The following is a 10,939-nucleotide window of genomic DNA, read 5'->3' on the forward strand; positions in this document are numbered from 1 at the left end:
CTTGCAACGGGCGGGTTAAGGGAAATATCCCACCCCAGCACACCTTTAACAGACCAGGATACGAATCGCGGATAGACTATATCCTGGTCCCGATAAAGGATTGGGCTAAAGTGAGGGACTTCACGATACTCAGTAGGACCGACAGTGACCATAATGCATTGTCACTGAGATTAGTTGTATAGGGTGTCCCAATAGCAAAAACAGATTTAAACTCGAAACCAACGGAGGGCCTAGTTGCAGCTAGCAACAGATGCAGAATTAGATGGCCAACATTAGTGCAGAACCCACAAAAAATTCAGAGGCTATATGAGGCAGTGGTCCCCGCCCTTGAAAATGCCATTGATCTCCTTCCACAGTCGCTCACCCCCGACAAGTTCAGTGCGCTTGGGGATATTCACTCCGAGCTTTGTACTAATCTAGCAAAAGTACTGAACCCGGAGGTCAGGATGAAAAATGTTAAGGGGAAAAGAACTTCTTGGTTCAATGCTGCCTGCAGAGGCGCAAAGGCTGCCCTTTTGGACTCCCTTAAAACACGAGAAACTCCAAGTAAGATCAGGGATAAATGGATGGTTTATAAGTCCACCATTCGTATAGCCAAAATAGAATGGGACCAGTATAATTGGTCGGAAATGACGGCTGCCTTAGCAGTCCATGATGCCCGTAAATTCTGGCAGATTGTCAAGCACGGATCAGCTGAACCGTTAGCGGCAGTAAATGCAAACATTTCTGCCACAGTGTGGGAGGACCACTTTAAATCCCTGTATAGTTCGCCCGACCAGAGCCAAGTGGGGAACCCATCCGAACCCTTTCTGGACCGAACCCCTGAAATCCCATCCCAGATGGACGGGTTCACCCTGGGAGAACTCAAATTAGCAATCCTGGGTCTCGCGGCTGAAAAGGCGCCAGGCCTGGACACGCTCCCAGGAGATCTTTACAGGCACGAAGTTAAGATCTGGGTCCCGTATCTGAGGATGCTGTTCAATGCCATTTTGAACAGCATGATGATCCCCCAACTTGGCTGGGGGCAGAGATCGTCCCTATATTTAAGAAGGGTTCGCCTTTGCTCCCAGCCAACTATAGGCCAATAAGCCTGATAGATGTTTCCCAGAAACTCTTCGCCAGGCTACTTCTGTACCGTCTGTCGGATTGGATCTTGGATCACGAAATTCTGAGTCCTCTCCAGGCGGGATTCAGAAGGAAGATCTCCACCACAGACCAGGTCTTCCGGTTCGCCCTCATTTTTTGGAAAACGGTACAGCTGGAGGGTGGCAGCCTCTACACTGTATTCGTGGACCTGAGGGCGGCCTTCGACCTGGTCCCCCGCGGAAAACTCTGGGAGGTGTTGGCCAAATTGGGGGTCCCGAGGGGCCTGTTGGAGATGATTATTCGTCTCCATACGGCCAACTTTGCTCAGGTGAGGTGTGGCAAGGACGGGGCGCTATCTAACCGATTCCCCGTTGACAGGGGGGTAAGGCAGGGCTGTGTGCTCGCACCGACCCTGTTTTGCCTCTACGTCAACGGGGTATTCGCCCACCTCAGCGGAATCCCCAACCTAGATGCTCCCAAGCTGGCAGGTAGCAGGGTGCCAGCGATCATGTTCGCCGATGACACCCTGCTACTCTCAAAGTCCCCAATGGGGATACAGCGTGTCTTAAATGGTTTTGTAGATTTTTGTGGGGAATACGGTTTAGAAATCAATACCTTAAAGACCAAATTTATGGTCTTTAATTCCCCACCTAAACTACATTTAAAACCTACCATTGGTCAGACTAGCCTTGAAAGGGTTCACACCCTTGAGTATCTTGGGGTCATGATAAATGAAAAAATGACTTGGTGCTCACAACAACAGAAAGCACTACTCAAACTGACCCAGTACTCGGAGGGGTTTTAAAGCTAATAGGGAATAATAGGTCATCTATCAGACCCGTTGGCCCTCCACTCCAGATTTACAAGGCACAGAAAAGGGGGGCTGCTATGTATGGTTGTGAGCTGTGGGGTCATGTAGTCTCCCCAGATCTAGTGAAAGAGGAGAACAAGTTTATTAGGCTCTTGACCGGACTCCCGCCCAGTACACCCCTCGTCCCACTGAGGTTAGATCTGGGGCTGCGACCCCTAAGTGAAGAACTGGCACTGCGTCCCTTGGTTTACTGGCGGAGGCTGTGGGCAGTCCGGGAACTGATCAGCTACAGGCAGGAATTACAAGAGGTCCTAGCCATCCCGAATGCGGGGAAAATCAATTGGCTAAAATGTATTAATACTGAACTAGAGGGCTTAGGTCTAGCGACACTCTGGTCTGATCCCTTGACTGTATGTTCACTAATTTCCAGAAAAAGGCTGGCAAAGGCCGACCACGACAGTAAATTGGTGGAACTCTGTCGCCAGCCAACACTGGGGACACTTACGGATTCATTTCTATGCATCAAGGATCACTACAGTCTTGAACCAGCCTTGGAAAAAATCTATCCTGTCTTACTTAGAAAACTCTACCTGCAGTGGAGGCATGGGACCCTCCCATTAAGAGATCTAACTAGTAAGTGGAGAGACCCAACCACCAGTTTATGCCCGGTTTGCGGAGTGGCTACTGAATCAGAGCTCCACATGGTCTTCTTCTGCCCGGCTTACAAGACTCCCCGCAAAACATGGATTGTCCCCATATGCAGGAACATGGGGTTTGTGGAGTGCTTTGTGGAGTGCTCAGAGTATTAAAGACAGATATGACTGACCACATTGTTTTCGCTGTAGCTAAATATTTAGGTGCAATGTGGACGCTGAGGATACAGAGCCTCAAGGCTGCTCATTAAGTCTATTGCAAAACATGGAGCCCTGTCAATGTAAATTTTGCTCGCATCAGGTTGAATTGTGATGTTTTTAATGTTTTATTCTTTTAACAACCATGAATTGTATTCTGTGCATCTTTTATGGTGATAATATTGCCGAAATAAAGATTTATGAAATGAAAATATGAATGAAATGGGAAAGTTTTAAGTTGCTTTCTAAAAGGGAAGTGCTCTCTGCATTGTCTGAGAGACTTGGGCAGGCTGTTCCATAAGGAGGTTCCTGCCGAAGATAAAGCTCTGGTCCCATGTCTGGCTTTCTTAGCCCTGGGTACACAGAGCAAGCTTTGCTCACTTGACCTAAGGGAGCGGGTAGGGACATAGGGGATGAATTTATTTGCCAAGTATGCTGGCCCAAATCCATTTAGGCTTTTGTGTATTATGCAGCATACTTTGAATTTGGCCTTCTGTTTGACTGATAGCCAATGTAATTTCGCCAGCAGGGGTTTAGAAGGGGTTCAAGGAGGGGCGTTCAATACTAGGCGGGCAGCGGTGTTCTGAACCACCTGAAGTCTTGTCATTACTCCTTCATTTGCAGACAGTAGCAGGCCATTACAGTAAACTAATCGGCTCAGGACCAGTGCCTGTACCAGAGTCCTTCTAGTAGAGTCAGGAAGCAATGGAAACACTTTCCGTAGCAGGCCAATGATGTGGAAGCAGGAAACCCACCACGTGGTTGCCATGTTTTTCAATGAGAGCTCCTGATCTAATTGCACTCCCAGGTTTTTTACTACCTGTTTGGGCTCAGGGACTGGGCCAAGATCTAGTGGCCACCAGTCCGGAGTCCACAGGAGTTTGCCTTCACCGAACAGCATGACTTCAGACTTTCCAACGTTGCATTGCAAGTAGTTAGACGACATCCAATGTGCCACCGCTTTTACTCCCTGGGAAAAGGAGTTCTTAACCTCGGTGGTAAGAGATTAAAAGGAAAGAGTATCATCTGCGTATGATACCGGGATGAAACCATAGGTTCTCATGATGTTGGCCAGGGGTGCAGATGTTAAAAAGCGTGGGGCTCAAACAGGAGACCTGTGGCACCCCTTTGGAGATCTCCACATCCTCTGAGCAGTATGCACCCATGGTCACACTTTGGGTGCGGTTTGATAAGAAACTCCTCAACCATGCCAATGCCTTATGTTCCAGGCCGATGTTAGGTAGCTGGGTAGTCAAGATGTTATGTGACACAGTGTCAAACGCCGCAGACAGGTCTAATAGTACATTCTTCCCTGTAGTTGCTGCGGACAACTCAGAGGGCCAGTGTTAGGTGGCTAAGGTTCTCTTTGAGTGGGGGCAGTCTCAGGTACTCTCCAAGTAGCTGTGAGGCCAGCCATGCCTGTTGATTGTCTGTTGGGCAATGATTTAGAGAGCTCCCCTTGGGCTAAAGTGGAGACAAAGGCTCATTTAGAGTTTGGGTCTGCCTGAGTGGGTGTGTGTGACGACTTGGTCTATGGCAGCCAGTAAGGGTGTTCAAGAGGTCCTGGAGCCTGAAAGTATGGTCCAGGTACATGCCTTAAAGAGAAGAGTTAGTGGGCATGGGAAACCAGTCCCCATTGTTCCAATGGTCCAGGAAGAGGCAGACCTTGAGGGGGATGCCCTGGAACCTACAGGGAAACATGTTGCTGAACTGGGGGACCAGCCTGAGCTGACACATTGGCAGCAAGAATGAGGACCCTCCAGGAGGAATTTTGTGCAGAACAGAAGAATTGCCCTTCTCTTGTGGGTTTGCGGTAACAGGGCACAAACCAGGCAGCAGGTGATCAGTCTGGATCACATTGGATCTACTAGGAGAACGGCCTCCTGTGTAGCGAGCCTAAGGTTGCTGAGCCTGGGTCAGCCCGTGTGCTGGTGATACCCCAGCGCTTCAGATCCTTCCTACTGGGTTTGGCTCATGATGTGCCATTAGCTGGACATCTGGGGCAGGACAAGACCTTTGAAAGGCTTGTCACACACTTTTATTGGCCCAAATGTGGAAGAGTTCAGACACTCATTGTAGGACTTGTCAAACTTGCCAGGCAAGTGGGAAAAGTGGAAGGAAGCAAAAGGCTCCTCTTCAACCTTTCCCTGTAGTCAGTACCCCCTTTGAACGGGTGGGTATTCACATTGTGCAGACCCTCCAGGATATTGCGATTTCGCGGTTTGCCGCAAAATCGGCTCTTTTGTAAAAATGCTGTGATTTTTACAAAAGTGCCCGCGAAATCGGCACTTTTGTAGAAATCAAGTTTTTTTTACAAAAGCTAATCTAATATCCTGGGGGTACTGACTATTGACAAACGTCTAATTCAACTTCCCTAATTTACACAGGAAATGCAGTACCTCATGTTTAAACATGTTCTAAATACCGCCTTTTTGAGATACCCTATAGCTCGAATGCTGGTGCTGTTTGTAGTATCCGTGGCACGGTGCCTATGCTAAGGAGCAAACATCGTGCTGCCAAGACATGGTATAGGCGTTATCTTTAACACCGGCAGTACAACGATTTAGGTTGAACGGGGCCTTGATTGTTGTACCGGTCACCACAGCTTCCTGCCCAGCTTGTTGCAGGCACAGAGTAAAATAAAAGCATGGTGACCACGTCATTACTGAGGCTGCTTTCAGCTCTGCGCTTGTCACCTACAGTCCGTATGAATGTGTCTTTTAGTTTAACTGGTTATGGAAGCAACACAAGATCACAGCACCCAAAATGCGTTAGTTTGCTACAACAAGACTCAGGACTGGAAACTGTTTTCCTGAGGAGGTGGAGCGAGGTTGTCCTTCAAAATCAAGGGGTCGGGCTGGATCACAAACATTTTTCATTAGCACTGTGTTGCCTTTGGTGGTTTGTTAAGACTGTGCTTTTTTGAGAGTAAGCTTCTGCAGGTGGTAATTTGCGGTAAGAATGGTTGTGCTTATTTGTTGTGTGCCAGATTGTTGTGGTGGGGATGTGTTTTGTTGGTCTTTGTACTGCTGTGTTTTTTGCTGTGTTATTGCAATATGATGCAGTGTTTTACTGTGATTGTTGTGTTGCGTTATTTTTGGACTGTTGCGTTATGCCATCTCTGTTTTAATTGTGATGTTAAGTTGCTTTGTATGGGATATTTCATGATGCACCGATTCGATTGCTGCCATTTATGGGTACTCAGGGGGCTTTGTTGCAATCACTGCACCTTTCCTACTCACCAGAAAGCTCCCAGGTTACTAACCCTATAGCTAATCCCTCTTTTGAGTCTTTTGCAGCAGTGGCAGTGTAGGTATTAAATCGCCTTGTCACATAAATACTGTCAAAAGTCATGGCATGTCACACTTACTGTGGTGCAATAGGTAATCAGACCTTCCAGGATATCGTGCGTGCCCAAGTACCACCCTATACTCCTGGACACATCACTGCATATGATTTTGCAGGTGGGGTGCCCACAATGCAAGCTGCACTGTCACTGAATACTTATTTTATTTACATATATTTAAATAGTGTGCACCGGATGCCTGAATTGCGTCTAGGGGCAGAGAGAAAAGAGAAGGATGCAAGAAAGTGTGGAACATGTTCTTGAAGAGATGTGTTTCCAGCAGTTTCTTGAAAGTGAGCAGGTTGTTTGAGTTGCACAGGTGTGGGGATTGGTAGGGGCGGGCAGCTACTTAGAAGAAACTTCTGGATTTGCCATTGGACTTGGGAATGCATAGGGAGTTCTGCATGTTGGAGTTTGGGGGTTAGGAGAGGGTGCATTCAAAGTACACATATAGCTGCAGAGAACCGAAAGTGCACCGTGCATCACGACGAGGCATAAGTCGGGCTGTGAGCCAAAGGGTGTGCATCACGGTGGACTCGGGTGAACTCTGCATTTGACATCTCGCTCGGTCACGCCATCACCTACTCCAGGTCTGGTTCGACAACAAGCAGAGCACGCACTTCAAGAAACCAATGGTGTGGACTGTCCAATGACGTCACGCCCCTGGAATACTTCACCACTTCATTTCCCAATGACCAGCACCAGGATTTGACACGTTGAGAATTCCCAAACCATATCCAGAGATACACTCAAATATCTGTACATGCATTTCGAGGGAAACAAAGTGTCTACATTGTAATTAAACCAAATATACATAGCTGCATGTTGTTAAATATGAAAAAAGCTAAGATATCTGTGTTTGTTGTAGGAAAAATGGCCAAATAAAATGCTGCAAAATTGCCGCTAAATTTTCATATTTGTGCTGCTAAATTTCCATTTTTGTGCCGCTAAATTTGCGAATCCATGCCACTATATCCTGGGGGGTCTGATTGTGGGGCCACTGGACCTCAAGAAAGCCATGGGCTACAGGCTTATCCTGGTCTTGGTGGACCATGCTACCTGGTACCCAGAAGCTATCCCTCTCCAGATAGTCATGTTCCACTTGGCAGGACATGCACTGATTGGAATTTTCTCCCGTGTAGGTTTTTCCAGAGAGGTAGTGTCAGACCATGGTACCAACTTCATATCAAATTATATGAAGTCGCTGTGGCAGGAGTGCAATGTAACATACAAGTGCACGATTCCTTACCACCCCTAAGGTAATGGACTGGTTGAGAGATTCAACCGTACCCTTAAAGGCATGATTATGAGTCTGGAGGAACCTATGAGGCTTAAGTGGGACGTACTCTTGCCATGCCTTCTTTTTGCTTACTGTTAGGTGCCACAGAAGTGCCTAGGGTTCAGCCCCTTTGAACTGCTGTATGGTCACCGGTAAGAGGACTTTGGGTCTGGTCAAGGAAAACTGGGAGCAATCTCCCAGGAAACCTCCCCAGGAAGTATACAGTTACATGCTGGCCTTCAGGAACCAAACTCGGTGATTCAGACAGCTCGTTCAGGCGAATCTGGAAGACAGCCAGGAAGAGATGAAGATGTGGTACGATCAGAATGCCATTCTGATTGAGCTTCAGCCTGGTCAGAAAGTTTGGGTCATGGCCCCTGTAGAGCCCTGTGCGCTTCAAGACAGGTGGACCTGACCATTTGCGATGGTAGAATGCAAGCGTGATGTCCCCTACCTGGTGAACTCGCAGTCTCCTAAGAACCCTTTGCGGCTCATGCATGTTAACTGCCTGAAGCCTCACTTAGAAAGATACGAAGTGGGCATGCTCCTAGCAACAGATAATGGAATGTAGGAGGAAACGGAGCCTCTCCCTGACCTCCTGTTTGCAACAGAGCGTGATGGGTCAGTGGATAGTGTCAGCCTGTCTGCCACACTGACCCCTGAACAGCAGCAAGATTGTTGCCAACCGTTGGGACAATTCTATGATTTGTTCTCCCTGGTGTCACTGAGTGGTGCGTCCATGATGTGGACACAGGGGATGGTCCTCCTGTGAAGCAGAAGGTTTACAAAGTGACTGACAGGGTCAGAGCTTACATCAAGGAGGAGGTCTCCAAGATGTTTGCCTTGGTGGTGATTGAGTCCCCTAACAGCTCTTGTGCCAGCCCAGTGGTCTTGGCCCCAAAGGCTGCAGCGCCTGGTGCCATGCCCAAACTCCGGTTCTGTGTGGACTACCGAGGATTCAATTCAGTCAACAGGACTGACGCGCACCCCATCCCCTGAGCAGATGAGCTCATTGATCGGTTAGGGGTCGCACGGTACGTCAGCACATTTGATTTGACGTCTGGGTACTGGCAGATCGCCTTAACTGATGGGGCCAAAGAGAGGTCAGCATTCTCTATACAAGATGGGTACTACCAATTCCGGGTTATGCCCTTCGGAATGAAGAATTCCCCTGCCTTTTTTCAGAGGTTGGTCAACTAGTTGTTGGCTGGACTGGAGGATTTCATTGCCGCCTACCTGGATGACATCGCAGTGTTCAGCACCAGTTGGGAAGAACATCTGTGCTACCTCTGGGAAATGTTGATGGCACTGCAAAAGGCAGGCTTCAAGATCAGGTCAATAAAGTGCCAGATCAGTCAGGGTTCTTTGGTGTACTTGGGGTACCAGGTAGGGAGCAGCCTGTTGGCACCCCAACAGTCCAACATTGATACCATCCTGGCATGGGAACCCCCCAAAGACTTAGACACAGGGGAGAGCCTTTCTAGTACTCACTGGGTGTGCCAGGAGGTTTGTCAAGGGGTATGGCAACATTGTTGCACCCTTGACTAAGCTGACTTCCAGGAAGCAGCTCAAGAAAGTGAACTAGACTGACACCTGTCAGAAGCCTTTTGACGCCCTGAAGACTGCCATGTGCACAGCACTCGTGCTTCAGGCACTCAACTTCTCAAATGAATTTGTTGTCCAAACAGAAGCTTCAGAGCATAATGAGGAAAGCCTAGACCAATCTGTGGCCTTCCTCAGTAGGAGGTTACTTCCACAGGAACAGAGGTGGAGTGCAATTGAGCTTGAGGCATATGCTGTGGTCTGGGTACTGAAGAAGTTGGGACCATACCTGTTTGAGACTCACTTCCGGGTTCAGACAGACCACAGGCCCCTCAGATGGTTGATGCAGATGAGGGGTGAGAATCCAAAGTTGTTGTGGTGGTCCATATCCCTACAGGGAATGGACTTCATGGTGGAAGAGTGCCCTGGTACAGAACACACCAATGCTGATGGTCTGTCCAGATTTTTCCACCTTAGTGAAGAGAACTCTCAAGGGGAAGGGTAGTTCTCCCCACATTTCCGCTGGAGGGGACACGTGTTAGACCTGGTACCATTGACCTGAGTCTCCCTTCTATTTTTTACTGATTGACTACTCTGTTTTTGGTATTATTTGCTGGTTTAGATGCTTTGGACAATGTGCCAGTGCTATTCAATGCCACAGTGCAAGTGCTCCCTATGTAAAATGGATGCACTGATTAGTGACTCCATGATTGGCTTATTTGATTTACTTGTCAGACCCTAGTAAAGTGTACCATGTGTGCCCAGGGCCTGTAAATCAAATGCTGCTGGTGGGCTTGCAACACTGATTGTGCCACCCACAGAAGCTTCTTGTAAAGTGTATCTCAGGCCTACCATTGCAGAGTTCTTGTGCAGTCTGGGACTGCCATGTAAACTTGGCAAGTACACCCACTTGCCAGTCCCTAAACCTTCCTTTTTCTACATATCAGAAACCCCTAAGGTAGGCCCTAGGGCAGGGTGCATTGTATATAAAAGGTAGGTTATGCCCTGAAGTCTGTGGCATGACCTGAGAGTGAATTACAGCATTTTTTGTTTTTCACTCTTGCAAGGCTACCTGCCCCCATAGGCCAGAATGGGCAGTTTGATTATAACATCTTATAATCCTAACTGATCCCGGGAACATGGTAGAAATTTGAATTTAGAATGCCTGAACTCAGGTTGATAAAATACAACTTTTAGTAAAGTTGATTTTAACATTCTGTGTTTGAAAATAACACTTTTAAAAAGAAGGTATTTTCTTACCTAACCATCCACCCTGCCTCTGCTAGGTTGTGTATTGCATGTCTGGTTTGTGAGTGACAGGGGCTGGGTAGGCTCTAGGAGACAGGATGAGTAAGCACAGGGCTGAATAGACCTATCTGCATGTAGAAAGCTGGGAAGAGTAGCACTTGGGCCTGAATAGGGCTGTGCCTGCCTTCCACAATGCTGGTTTCACCTCCTGTGGTGCGCCTGATGACCCTGGCACACACTAACAAAGGAAGAAGGTGTGCACTGGCAAAATGCACCCAGAACTGGTTTCAACTAGGTACAGGACCCTCTGCCTTTAGAGGACAAAGGATTTTGCCATATAAATATTGGTGCCCAGACCCCAGGACTGTCGATCACTTCTGGGAAAACAAGAGAAACCTTTGCCAAGGAGAAGAACCAAGGAAGCTGCACGAGTTTGGACTGCCTGTCTGCCAGTGTGCTGTTTGCTAGGTTGGGCTCCAGTGGTCTCTTTATTTCCAAGGAATGGAGAAGGAATGTTTAAGGAACTTTCATCATCTTACAGAATATTTCTCAATGGGCTTGAATCTGAGCTTGCCTCCTGACTGAAGTCTCAGGGATACCATACTTCACCCCTTCTGTTTGCCTGCATCTGGAACTTGCTGTGCTACCTGCTACAGAAGGAATTCTGCAAAACTGACGCCAGCTAGCGATGCAGTCATCTGTGTTGATGCCCTGAGCGCTGCTCCAACTTGCATCACAGACCCAGACGCCGGCCGCTGTGCCACCTTGATGCCAGC

This window comes from Lissotriton vulgaris, chromosome 8 (assembly GCF_964263255.1).
Source record: "Lissotriton vulgaris chromosome 8, aLisVul1.2, whole genome shotgun sequence".
In the NCBI taxonomy this organism is placed as follows: Eukaryota; Metazoa; Chordata; class Amphibia; order Caudata; family Salamandridae; genus Lissotriton; species Lissotriton vulgaris.